The sequence below is a fragment of the Mirounga angustirostris genome, unplaced genomic scaffold (assembly GCF_029215605.1).
Source record: "Mirounga angustirostris isolate CCGP_5_RB_7025 unplaced genomic scaffold, mMirAng1.0.hap1 SCAF_4, whole genome shotgun sequence".
In the NCBI taxonomy this organism is placed as follows: Eukaryota; Metazoa; Chordata; class Mammalia; order Carnivora; family Phocidae; genus Mirounga; species Mirounga angustirostris.
The window spans coordinates 42455788-42468589 of NW_026991712.1; the positions used below are offsets into that span (position 1 = coordinate 42455788).

Consider the following 12802-nt stretch of genomic DNA (forward strand, 5'->3'; position numbering starts at 1 on the left):
CAATTCCAAATTCCTTAGAGACTTACATTATCCCTAACCCCCTCCCAACTTAAAAGTATATAATCAGCCACTCCTCTTGACCCCGATGCAGCTCTTTCTGCCCATAGGTTCTGTCCCCATGCTTTAATAAACCACCTTTTTTGCACTAAAGATGTCTCAAGAATTCTTTCTTGATTTTTTTGCTCGTGGACCCCGAACAACATTTCACATCTGGATTACTTGTCTTTTTCATCTTCTGGATGTTAGCTCCAAACCCAGGCAGCAAATCCTAAAGATTTTACCTCCTCTTTGTCTTTAAAATATGTCTAGCCCCTGTTCTCCATCTCTGCTACCTTTTTAGGTCCTCCTCACTTACTTCCTCAATATCCTTAAAAAATCTACCTGCTCTTACCAGTTCCAGCTGGCCCGGTTTCCAAATTCATCTTCCACACTTCAACCAGAGTGATTCACCAACTCTTGAGTTCACTGATTTATGTATTTACCAACCATTTATTGGGAATTTTTCATATCACAAGCTCAGTGCTAGATATATTTTATGTGGCTTCTTCCTCTAAGATATTTGAGTGGATTTGATACACGAGTTGCATACCTCTTCACCTGCTAATTGGTAATCATTTTCATAAAATATAATAAAATGTAAGAAGATATGTTGTTAGCTGTGAACTTTGGTTTTGAGTTACTTCATGTGTTTAATTCAATGGAGAAGATGGAAATGTTTTTAATTTTCTTTAAATTTAAGTATTAAAATTTACACCATTCTTCTCTAATAGCATAGGTCTGTCTTACTGATAGAGGTCTCTTTAGTGAGACTACTGCTCAGGAGAAAGGGAAAAATAGAAAGTTGCATACCATCCTCTCCACAACTTCTCTGTTCTTCAAAAGGTGAATGATGTAAAAATGGTGAGGTCAGTTTGGGGAGGGAAGTGGGAATTTGTGTACATTAATGCATAGAGGAAGAGAAATAGGAGGGGTAGACAAATGGTAAGCTCGAGGAATGGTGTGTGAGGGAGGTGGATAGTAGAGGGAGAAACAAGGCAGGCTATAAAGAGGGAAGAAAGACAACAGACTTCTGATTTCAAAACAGAGAAGTAGTCCCTGATAAAGAACATGAAGAAATACGGAGTAAATGTTTTATATCCATTCAGCATACTGGTAATAGAGATTAAGCTCTGGTAATAGAGATCACTTTGCAACTGAAGGTGATATGTTCCCTTTGAAAGATTCTTAGCTATAATAAGGAAATTTGGTGTGTGCCTAATAGGGTTTTAATTGTAAATCTAAGCAGTGTATGATGTCTCAAACTTCTGGTCAAATGGAATAGAGTGTATATCAGTATTTGGTAGGAAGAAATTTTCTGATTATGTTCCACACAGAAGAGTACTATTGCCCTGTTGATTTTTCTTTTTTAATTCCTTTCACATTTTGTTTGATCTTAAGCCAAAAGAGGAAATAGAGTCTGAGTGCCAAAACTTGGAATGATAATTAGGGCCTTTCCTCCAACTGGCTGGCTGTAAGCAGGCAGTGAGAGCTTTTTTTCTAGGAAGTAGCAATCTGTAAAAGAAAAAAGACCAAATGTTTTTTGTTTTGTGCCAAATGTAGCTCTAGTTCTAGCAGTATTTACACTTCAAAAGGGCTCTTGTCTAGACACAGGTATTCATGGTGAGATGATATAACCATCCTACCCAAGCCTGGGGGAAAGCCATGGGTAGAGAAAGATTAAACAGTGGTTGGCCATGGTTGAAATTTAGAGAGAATGACATGTTGAAAAAATGTATTTATATATCTGTTCAATAAATACTTGATGACATATTAGGTATTAGTGACATAGGGCAGACCCTGTCCTAGGTGATGCAAATGCATTGATGAATGAACCAAATCATCCACCCTCGTGGAGCTACAGGCTGTTGGAACTATAACTACTTGTTTGTTTGTTTTTTAGATCTTGCTTTATCAATGTATCTTTCAAATAGAAATTATTACTAGTTACTGGTTATGTTGGGAAAACAGTAATTGTTCCCATTTAATAAGGGGTAGAAGAGCTGTCTGGTCCCCAAAGCCCTGATTAAGCCGCACCTCTCAATAAGCATTTGTAGAAGTATATTCTAATTACAGATGATATATCAAGGAGAAAATGAATAAATTCATTTATATTCTGCTTAGGAACCCAAATCTAACAGGTAAGACTAAACATAGGAACAGACTCATAGGGAAAGTTCTACATTAAAAAAAATAAATAAAATTTCTAGAACACCTGATATTTTGTGAATGTTCCTTCATGATCCACACATACATAAATAGCACATTGGAATCTTCTCATTTACTGTTCATATTTACTTGAAAAACTAAATATAAAAAGGGAAAAAAAACAAAACTGTTAACTTTTCCTGAAACTTCAGAGGCTTTTGAATACAAAGGACAGAAAACAGTTTGCAGTGTGTCTTGTCAATAACTACGGTAATTATTTGGTATGATAAAGATGCTGTAAGATGTGAAATAAACAAACAATTGTCCTAATTTTCAGTAAACATTATTATTTTGGGGTCTCTGTTTCTCAAGTCGTCTATTGTTCAAAATTTTATTCCTCTTTCCCTTTGAATACCAGAGCTAATGACTGAAGTGCTCACAGAATTTCCCTTTAAGTAGCCTTCTCAAACCCCACCGTTCAAAGCCACTTGAAACACACATAATTATAAAAGATGAGAGCCCAATTATTATCTTCTCTCCACCCCCTATCCTCACAGGTGCCTGGCTACTTCAAGAGTACGAGCTAATCACAGGGAAGATTCATTCTCAGTTCAGCTGCCTCATTTGATCAACTCAAGTCTGAGTCCAACAAAAGTGGTGTATCTAATGAAACTAATTTTCATTTTCTCTCCTTAGTTTATAAAAAACTGAGGATATGAAAGGACAAAAGAAATTGTGAAGAATGACATTTAAAAAATAATCTTCTCTGACCTTTTATTTGACCTTTTATTTTCTTCTTTTACTTAGTTATTGTGCCTTTTTTTTTTCCCCCTTTCTCATTCTCTGGGGCTTGTCTTTCCCTGCTTTTCTCCTCTATGAGGAGGGAATTAAAAAATTAAAAACACCATGGCCTGAGTGCTGAGATGACCTGATAGGGCTCCAGGGTTTCAGCTCTGCCGGGGACCAGAATGCTGTGCTCGGTCAAGGAGGCTGACATTGGCACAGTCGTCCCAGAAATCCAGGGGAGTCTTTGCACAAGGACAAACGGAAGGAGGCAAAGTTAGAATATGTGTGTGTGTATAAAATTGTGTAATTGGATATTTTTGCTTCACATATAATAATTATACATTGCTGCCAACTTTTCCTCTTAAAGGCTGCTATTATGTTATTCAAAATTCATTGCCTAGTAAAGCTGCAATTCACCTAATTCACCTGTTTTGTTTACTGTAACACAAAAGAGAAGAAATTGAGTAAGCCTTCTCTCCTTTAACACCAAAATCAAAATAAAGGGAATTTAGAAAGAAAACAAGGACCTTGCGCCAGATAGCTTTTAATTGCAAGTAATGGAAAATTTGAGTCCAGTTGACTTTTAAAAAGGCAGGGCAAGGGCGGGGGAGCGGGTGTCCTATAAAACAAAAAGTCCTGAAATAGGTGAAGATTAATCCCACGGATCAACAATGACCCCCAAAGAACACATTTCTTCCCTTCTCTCCTGTCTTCTGTAATCATAGGCTGGCTGCCCACAGCCAGTGGGAATTATTTGCTCCTTATTCAGGTCCAGCAGGAAAACACAGCGTCTAGCACAAGTTCTCCTGGGGGGTCAAGTAAACTTCTTAACATAAACCCTTAGTAAGTGTCTGGTTGGTCCAACTGGTCACATTCTCTGAACCAATCACCATGGCCAGGAGGATGAAACTTGAGTGCTGATTGGCTGAGCCAATCAGGACCCGCACACGGAGGTGGAGGTGGGGTCAGTGCACGTGCTAGAAGGGTGAGATACCGATGCCTGAATGTTGAAAAAGCCAAGCAAAAGGGTGAATGGACTCTGGGAGGTTCAAAATAGAACATACTCGTCTCAGAGTTGACAATCAGACGACTCGGGCAATTCTCAAAATGTCACTCACGAAGTGATGAGTAGTGATGCAGTAAACATTAATTAAACAATGCTAAAAAAATCTAGTAAAATGAGTTTTACATATGTAAGATGAATTTTTACAGAAGGTGAGTTTTACACATGCGCAGTGAATGTATTATATATATATATTTTGTATTCTGTATATTATGGTGTTTTTTGAGATCTTAAAAAGCCTTTCTGACTAGGGAGAGACTGGCCCTCCCTGGAACAGCCAGTTCTTAGAAAAAGCAAGGCATGCCCTTGATTAGCCAACTAACCAATCTAGAGCCACACCTCATCTGTCTGGCCCATACACCCTAGGAGGGAAGAGTCCTCTACCTTAATCATCCCAGGGCGAGGTACCAGGCACCTAGGGACCACTCCTATATTTTAGAGCTTCCTGAAATGATTCAAACTAGACAGTCTTCATCTGTTTCTCTGCCCTACCTTGCCTTTCCCTCAGAAACCCCAATAAAGGCTCTAGCTGCAGTTTTCCCCTTGCTTTTGTCACCTGACCAAAACCTGGTGCCTCCCCTTTGAGCTTGCCGGGCATGGAGGCACCCCTCTCCAGAACCTCTGACTACAATTAACATTTTCCTTAGCCTCTCCTGTGTCTCCTCCTCTGGTTGCATTTGACTGGCCATCACGTAAGAAAACACAGAATAGTGAATTAATAGACTGGTTTTATATCTCAAGAAGAATAGACATTCAGGTACCTGGATTGTATGAGAATTACATCTTATTCAGTTATCCACAAATTATGTAATGACTAGTCATGCCATCCCTGTAATGAAGATCAGTCTGTGGGTATGAGGTATCCAGGGGGGGACTGAGGACAGCAAGCCTGGCAGGGCCTATTGCCCACCTTATAGCTCTCGAAGTATTCTAACATAGACCTACAATGGTGCTGACTTTAACACAACACAGGGTCCCCTTTGTACATCAGAGAGAAAGTTCTAGATATTGGATATGTCAAAAGATCTTCAACTTAAACAATGATTTCCTCATTGTAGTAAGTAGAGTGTGTGAATCTTACTCTACAAATCTGAAGATGCAAAAACAATCACATTCCTCTATTTTTTTTGAAGCAAACTAAATCTTCTTTCTTCCAAGATGACAGAGAATGTCATCTTAGATATTAGAAGATTTTTCATGCTCACTTTCTTCTCCTTCTCCTCCTGACCTTTCTTCTACATTTACCTCTATCTGTTTTCCACAACCATAGTCCCTTCAAACTGTTCAGTCTTCCAGAATTCATATCCCAGTAAATTTTTATTATACTTTGAGATAAAGACCTTCAATGCAGTAATAGAGTATAAGGACCTAACTACTTCATTCAACAGGAAAAAAGGAAATGCAATGAGAATAAAACACAAATTAATGATTCAAATCATACTGCCACATATTACCTGGGGATATACTCTAAGAACGGTTATAAGTTTCAAGTTTCCTGTAATTTTATATTGTCCCACTCCCTCCCCCCTCCCATCCTCCCTCCCTGCTAAAAACCCCAAAAAACACTAGACTAGGCTGTCAAGGGAAAGTGTGTAAAATTCTTCTCTGGAGATCTTAATGATAAGCCTGACAACTTCCTGCCCTGGATAGTTTAGGGAGGGCCTTTCAGTTCTCCAAATTCTTTGCTTCTCTCAGCCTGTAGACCTTTATAAATGCCTACCACACTCTCTGTGAGGAGTGCTTCCCCACCTTCTCTGTCCTGTCTTCATCTCATCAATGATCCCAGCACATTCTGTGCTTTTCTTTTTGAGTACATAGAGTTTGCAAATATAGTTTGTATAAGATGTTCTATCTCAGATTCCAGCACAGTGCCTGTTAGAAAATAAGTGTTACATAAATGTTTATCAAACAAATGAATGTCTCCCCCAGTAGAAAGAAAATGGCTTAGAAAGAAAGAAGGGAAAAAACTTTTTTTTGGAGTGCTAGGGCTATGCCATGCTTTTTGTTCTCACAGTGACCTGAAATGGTAGATAGCATCATCTCCATTTTGCAGATGAGAAGCCTGAAGCTTCCGAGATTGTTTAACTTGCTTCTGATCCCAGTCAGCCAGTACTGAGAATATCTGGCTTCAGCTCTTAGTATGTTCTTCCCTGGTCTCATGATTTGTGTATTCCATCCGTAGCCTCTGGGGCAGTGAAAGTGAAGAATGGGAAATATTATTTTTCCTCCTTAGAAGGAATAGACAGAAAAGGAATCATTCGAATAAAAAGAAAAAAGGGAAGAGACATGTAAACGAGTACTGAAAATCTAAAGGGAAGCGTCTCTTTTTCGGCAGACCTGCTGCGCTGCCCCTGCCTTCCCCGTGGTCTGGAAACCAGCAGTGAATCTAGATCGCCACAGAGGACAAACAGGTACGTAGCAGGATGTTCAAGGTTCTCTGATGGCCGGGGTGCTTATTTCGGCAGTCAGAGGACCATTCCCTATGTGGACACTCTGAACTCAACCAGAGATTTACTTTCAGTCCATGAAAGTCATTTTATTAGGATGGCTTTTCTCCACACGTGCCCTGTGGCAAGTAGAGTAGTGAGCGAGGTTCAGGGCCGCCGCTGGGCTTGCCAGCACCAGGAGGGGGGATTTCCAGCTCGTATGCACATAGGCATTCATGGGCCCCGGCAGCGCCCCTCCAGTGCTTGGGCAAAGTTCTCCCGCCTTCAGGTCTGCTTCAGCCTTTCCAGCAAACAAAAGGACCATTTTTAGCGGTGCCCTTGTCAGCTGTTTCTCGAAGAATAGGGCCCTTGATAACATCCAGAAAAAAAGGAATTGTGCCACTGCCCCCCTCCCCGCTTCATTTACATAGCTGAGATTGATGATAAGGGAAGGAAAGTGTTTACAGTGCAGGAAGATAGGAATTTCGGGATTAAGTAGGAAGCAAACCAAAATGAGCTGTCTGGGGTACTTACAAAACACATATTTCATATGTTTTCATTAGATATTGCTATTCTACTACACAAGGCAAAGGAGTTTGATTAAACTACGGTTCAGTATATAAGTGTATGCATAAATTACAGCAAAAGCAGTTACTTCATTACATTTCAAGAACTCCTCAGGGACATTAAGTGAGTAGAAATTTCGTCATTAGATATATTGCATCGGAATCACACCGTGGTCAGGCGAAGAGTATGGAGGCACAGAATGGGTGACAAGGGTGCCCACGAGGCAGAGCCCAAAATAACCTGATGATCATGGATTAGAAAGAAAGAAAAGCCAAGGTGGCAATATGGTACACAATATGAGAAACCGTAAGAACTTTGGAGCTAACACTGACGTCTATTGAGAAATAATATCCTTAAAATAATCTTTACCTAAATCTTATAAAATACTTTACCAATACCCACTTTTTTTATGTATGCTAGTTGTACCTTTTTAACGGCCCAGGACAAAAAGAATGGCTCCTCCTTGTGCCAGGGCATCTTTGAGCAAGTGTTGGTGAGCTACTCTTATTCCTCAGGTAGTCAGAAGTGATGGTCATTGTTTCGTCTTCCCTGGATGGTTATTTGTCCATGAACCACACCCTCATTTGGTCCTTCGGAGGCTCTGCCTGAGTCTTGTCTCAGAATAGAGTCAAAGGAAAAATGGTTTTCTTCTGGCCCCCGTCATAAGCTTCTCTCTCCTCCTCAAACACTTATTGCTAAAGATTTTCCTTCATCAGCCGCTGTATCAAACTGAAGTGATTTATTATATTCACTCAACAAATATTCCTTCTGCAAATATTTGCCTACTAAGTGAAAGACAGAACACTTTACTTTCCTAGGGCTGCTGTAACAAATTATCACAAGCTTGGTAGCTGAAGACAAAGTAATTTATTGTCTCACAGTTCTGGAGGCCGGAAGTCCAAAATCAAGGTGTTGGCAGGTTGGGTCCTTTTGGAAGATGTGAGGATGAAACCATCTCATCGCTTGCTCATAGCTGCTGGTGGTTGATGGCAATCCTTGGCTTACAGACATCTCCACCTCTGTCTTTACAATGCTTTCTTCTTTATGTCCTTGTTCCTCTCCTTTTTCCATGCCTTAAAAGGATACTGTCATTGGGTTTAGGGCCCAATGGAATCCAGTATGATCTCATCTTGAACCTTGTCTCAATTATATCCGCAAGGACCCTTCCTCCAAGTAACGTCATATTCTGAGGTTTGGGATGTACATGAATTTTTGGGAAACACCATTAAACCCACTACCCAGATTAATTTGGACTTGGCTTGAGAAATTATCAGAGCTTTAAAGATCACAGTTCAGAGTTTATTTCATGTCCCACAGAGGTCTAATGTGTTAGCAATCGCATGAAGGAAGTCCTGATTGACACTCAAGAGGTTTGGCCAAATTGTCAGAGCAACGCCTTCAGACTGTGTCCAGGGGATTCTAGGTTTTGGATGAAGCATCTATTAGGACAGTTAGGGAGCCTCTATATAAATGATATTTCAACTAGAGCAGCTGGGCTTTTTCCTGTTTTATATATTGTGGTTTCATGTAGGAATTTATTTGTAAAAGAGGATCCACTTCAGCAAGGACTGAAAAATCAGTGGCCAAGAATTCCATTGCCCCAAAAGTGTGTTTTCAAGTAGGGAAACACATTGCAGGTTTCTAAATGTGGCCCCAAATTAACTCCAGCACCTCTCGAGTATCTGAGGGATGGCTCACGGGCTGGTTAGTTTCAAGAAAAGAGATAGCTGTCAGGGAAGGTCTAGACCATAAGGTGCTACTTGGATGGGGGACCTCTTTTCACCACTCTTTTGAAACCAGCAGCTTCAAATAGGACTGTAGACTATATTCTGAGAACAGAGCAAAGCATTTCATAAAAGGCTCTTCCCTGAATGCTTAGGGAGTGAATGTTCCCAGCTTAGAGTCAGGCTCATTCATTGCCCTCATACTGGCAACTGGCTAGTAAGCATGAATAGTATTGGGTTGAGAGAAGTAGATTCAGGTCGAGGTATGGTGGTGATTATTCAGGGAGTTGGGGAAAGCTTCTTTAACTCACATTCAGGCTTCTAAGCCCTTCAGCACCCCCAGAGCAGTGAGATTGTTGAAATTACAGAGGCTTTCTGGACTCTCACATCTGTTTATGAATAACCCCAAACCCTAAGCTAAGCAAATCTATTTAACTCAATGTAATTATAAATATGAGCCTTTATTATTCAAATGAATTCTTCATATGCCAGGAAAACCACCTTGCAAAGCTTATTAGGAACCACAGAACAAAAATCTTTGTTCGCAGAAATGGCAGATGTCTTAAAGCAAAACAAAGCAAAATAATAATAAAATACCCAACCTCCCCCAAATGGCAGCTTTTTATGCTAGATGAAGAATAGATATTTGACCTCCAAACCAGTGAGATGTCTGGAAGGGAAATAATGGTTGTTTGGCCACTTGCTGCTTCATCTTGATTAATAGGCTTCTACTTCTGTTGGTTTGGGATGCTCATTATGAAGCATTTCCTCTGAGATCATATGGAGTCAACTCTGAAGGTCCCCTTCCTCACTCCCTCCACTTCCTCACCCCACCGTTACTACCAAATAAAGAGCAATTCTAAAGTTTACATTCTCTGACATTACTTTGATCTTAAGGGCATGCTGGATTCTCATTCTGTAGTTTCTAATTAGTTTTGTTGCCTCGATTTAAATTTGTTTCTTTGGAGATGGGACTGGAAAAGGGGAGGGGGGCAAAGCACATGCTTTTGTCAAAGCATTCTCTATTTAGAATGATTTCAACCATGGGCATGGGGGGCGTGGGCATGGGGCTGTGTATGAGAGTGATGGCACAGAGATGAGGGCTTGTTTTAAAAAGTGGGGTGCTGGTCTTCAGAGGGAGTCCAGGTAACTGGTAAAAGGCACAGGTTCAAGAAGTTGACATGAGAAGGTTAGAAAGGAAAGAGCATCTTTGCTGGAGTATAGGCGGGAGGGCAGAGGGTAGGAAATTAGGTCAGGGAGACAGGTGGGGCCACATCACGAAGGGCCTTGCAGGCCATGTAAGGGAGTTAGATTCTCCCCACATGTAATGAGGATCCACTGGAAATGACATTTATGAGATCTATGCTTTAAAAAGATCCTTTGTTTATTGTGTGGATTATGAGCTCGAGAGAGACAGAAGCAGAAGCAGAAGCAGGAAGGCCAGTTAGGGGGTCAGTGTCATGGGAAGAGCACAGGGTTTACAATTGGAAAATCTATGTTTGAGCAGTGTGGTCATGGGTAAGCTTTCTGAGATGTGCTTTTCTCTCTCATTCACAAACATAGGAAACAGTAATAGCTACTTTGCAGGGTTATAAGGATGAAATAACATACATGGAAATGTTTGGTGAACTATAAACAGTAAACAAAAACCAGTTCTTAAAAATATTTCTATGACTATTACCTAAAAGTGTGTTTTTCAATATGATTCTCAGACCATCTGCATCAGAATGACCTGAGGCCCTGGTTAAAAGTACAGAGGTTTTAGTTCAGACTTCTAAATTTCTGCCCACTTTTTCTGATCCCCGGCGCTACTGTGACTAAGGCATCGTTGTGTGGTGATGTAGTTTGCAGGCTGGGGCAGGACAGCCCGTTTTCAAATGCTGGTTCTGCCTTGACAGTTTTCTTGACCTCTCTGTGCTTCGGTTGCATCATCTGTAAAATGGGAATGATTAGTCACTTTTTAAATTGGATTTTGAAGGGGCAAGTGAATTTGTGCTTACACAGAGAGATACATAGAGATCAACTCATGGTAACCACTAAGAGAACGTTAGCCATTGTTACCGTCCAGGAAGGGTCTGATGGGGAGCCAATGTCAGTGTTGGACACAACCATTCAAGACTAACCTTTTCACATGCAAAGACACAGTCCTTTGCATGTTTGGGAGGTGCTTCCCTACTTGCAGAGGTGACAGACATACGAGCATATCCATACATGGTGATGTGATAATTGGCACAATAAGCATTAAAAGAAAGAACTGTAGATAACAGAAAAGTCATGCTGGTGACTTTGGGTTTTAATGAGCATTCCATGCTGATCTCTTTTTTTTTTTTTTATTAGGCCTAGTATAGTATTCTTCTATCTTTAAAACTGTTAAACCTGGCTAGCTTAAATGCCAGTTAAAATACTATTTAAATATTTGGTTCTGAGAAATGAGCCTTGCAGAAGAAAAAGAATTGCAAAAGCTTTATTCCCTTTACTTTTCTCATAGGCTCCTCCTGGTTTGTGTTCCAGTAAACATTTATATTTATAGCTGACTGAATAAGCTTGCTTCAGTTTTAAAGAATTCAGTGCAGCCTGGCTTTGGATGTGGAAACACTAAGAGAGCTAAGAGCATGAGTATCAAGCCGAGTATAAAATGAAGGCTTGGATAAAGGATTTTTGAGTTTTTACTTTGGGTGTGGACTTTTTAATTTGGTGTTGGATCTTTGATGTATTCCATTAAATAATTTATTAAGTACTCATATAAAATTTTACATGATTTCCAGGAGGCATAACATACACAAAAATGCAATATATGTACCACGTGGGCTATGGTGGGGCAAGGCCCATGAATACTGTAGACATTTAGAAAAGGAAAAGAGTCAGGAGCAGCTTCATGAAGGATGTGGTTCTTGAGCTGGGCCTGGGAGGAAGTTTAAGAAAAAAACATATTTGATAAAGAGATACTCTAGTACTTGGTAAGTATAGGATACCTAACCAAAGTAAGTTGCTTTCCTTTATAAGACCTGTTATGTAATGAGAGAACAATTTTGAAGTTATAACATATTTCTGGAACTGATTCTTTCATCTCGGACAAACCATATTCTATGCTTATTATTACTTACTTTTTACAGTTTACAGGGACGACACACATTGGCATCAGGAGTGTGGGCTCCAGAATATTGCTTGGGGATGAAATATGGGCTCTACTGTGTCAATGTCACCTAGGTAGGTTAACTTTCTTAATTCTCATTTTTTCTAACTTTCAAAATGAGAGTAATAATAGTACTCATCTCATGGATTTTTTTTTTTTTTTTTTACTGGTGAATGTATTGATGGCATATTTAGACATAGGATTCGGTAGAAGTTGTGTTCAAATCAATACAAATGTTTTCTCTATATTTAAGAGCTCCACTCAAGAAAAGAAGTAGATTACATTTTAAAAAAAATACCACCAACATAAAATTGAATGTCAGGTAAGTAAATGTCTTCCCAGATTTACACAGTGAGTATTAATTCAGCCAAGCTAGAAATAATATGAGAAGGGTTTCCCACTCTATAATGCCATATTTTCCTTCCAAATGTGGTTCATGGCTATCTAGATCATGTCCACCTCTTCACTGCCAATTTAATTCTTGCTTAGTCTTGTTTCCATCCACATCTACTGTGAAAGGCTCTCAGAGGTCAACAGTGCCCTTTGAAAAAACAAGTCCTTTTTGACCTTGTATTGCACTTGACATCATTGTTCATTTCTTCCTTGAAATGGTTTCTGATGGCTTCCTTGATGTGGCACAATTGGTCTATGGACTTTTTCCATCTTTTTTTTTCCCCCCTGTTCCTGCATTCTGCCTCACTGTGATTTAATCAAGAATTTTCTTTAATGCTTACTTTTAAAAACTAAACTAGATCTATTTAATAATTAGGAAAAAACCAATGCTAATACTATAGCAGAAAAACCAGTATCAGTTGCCATAAACAGAAGATGGCTATTAAGATAAATAGGATTTGAACAGAACAGATTCTTAAATTCTAGACACATTTCTGCTAAAAACTTTGATCCTAAAATCCTTACT

General features: G+C 39.6%; 1 long non-coding RNA gene across 1 annotated transcript in view; it reads left to right on the top strand.

The window, feature by feature from the left end:
- The window catches only part of LOC123860512 (uncharacterized), a 112358-nt gene that overhangs the window by 74761 nt on the left and 24795 nt on the right, over window positions 1-12802 (top strand). The window contains exons 2-3 of the long non-coding RNA XR_008507661.2: window positions 6369-6444; window positions 11864-11957. This is a non-coding gene — a long non-coding RNA (uncharacterized LOC123860512). The remainder of the gene's footprint in view (window positions 1-6368; window positions 6445-11863; window positions 11958-12802) is intronic.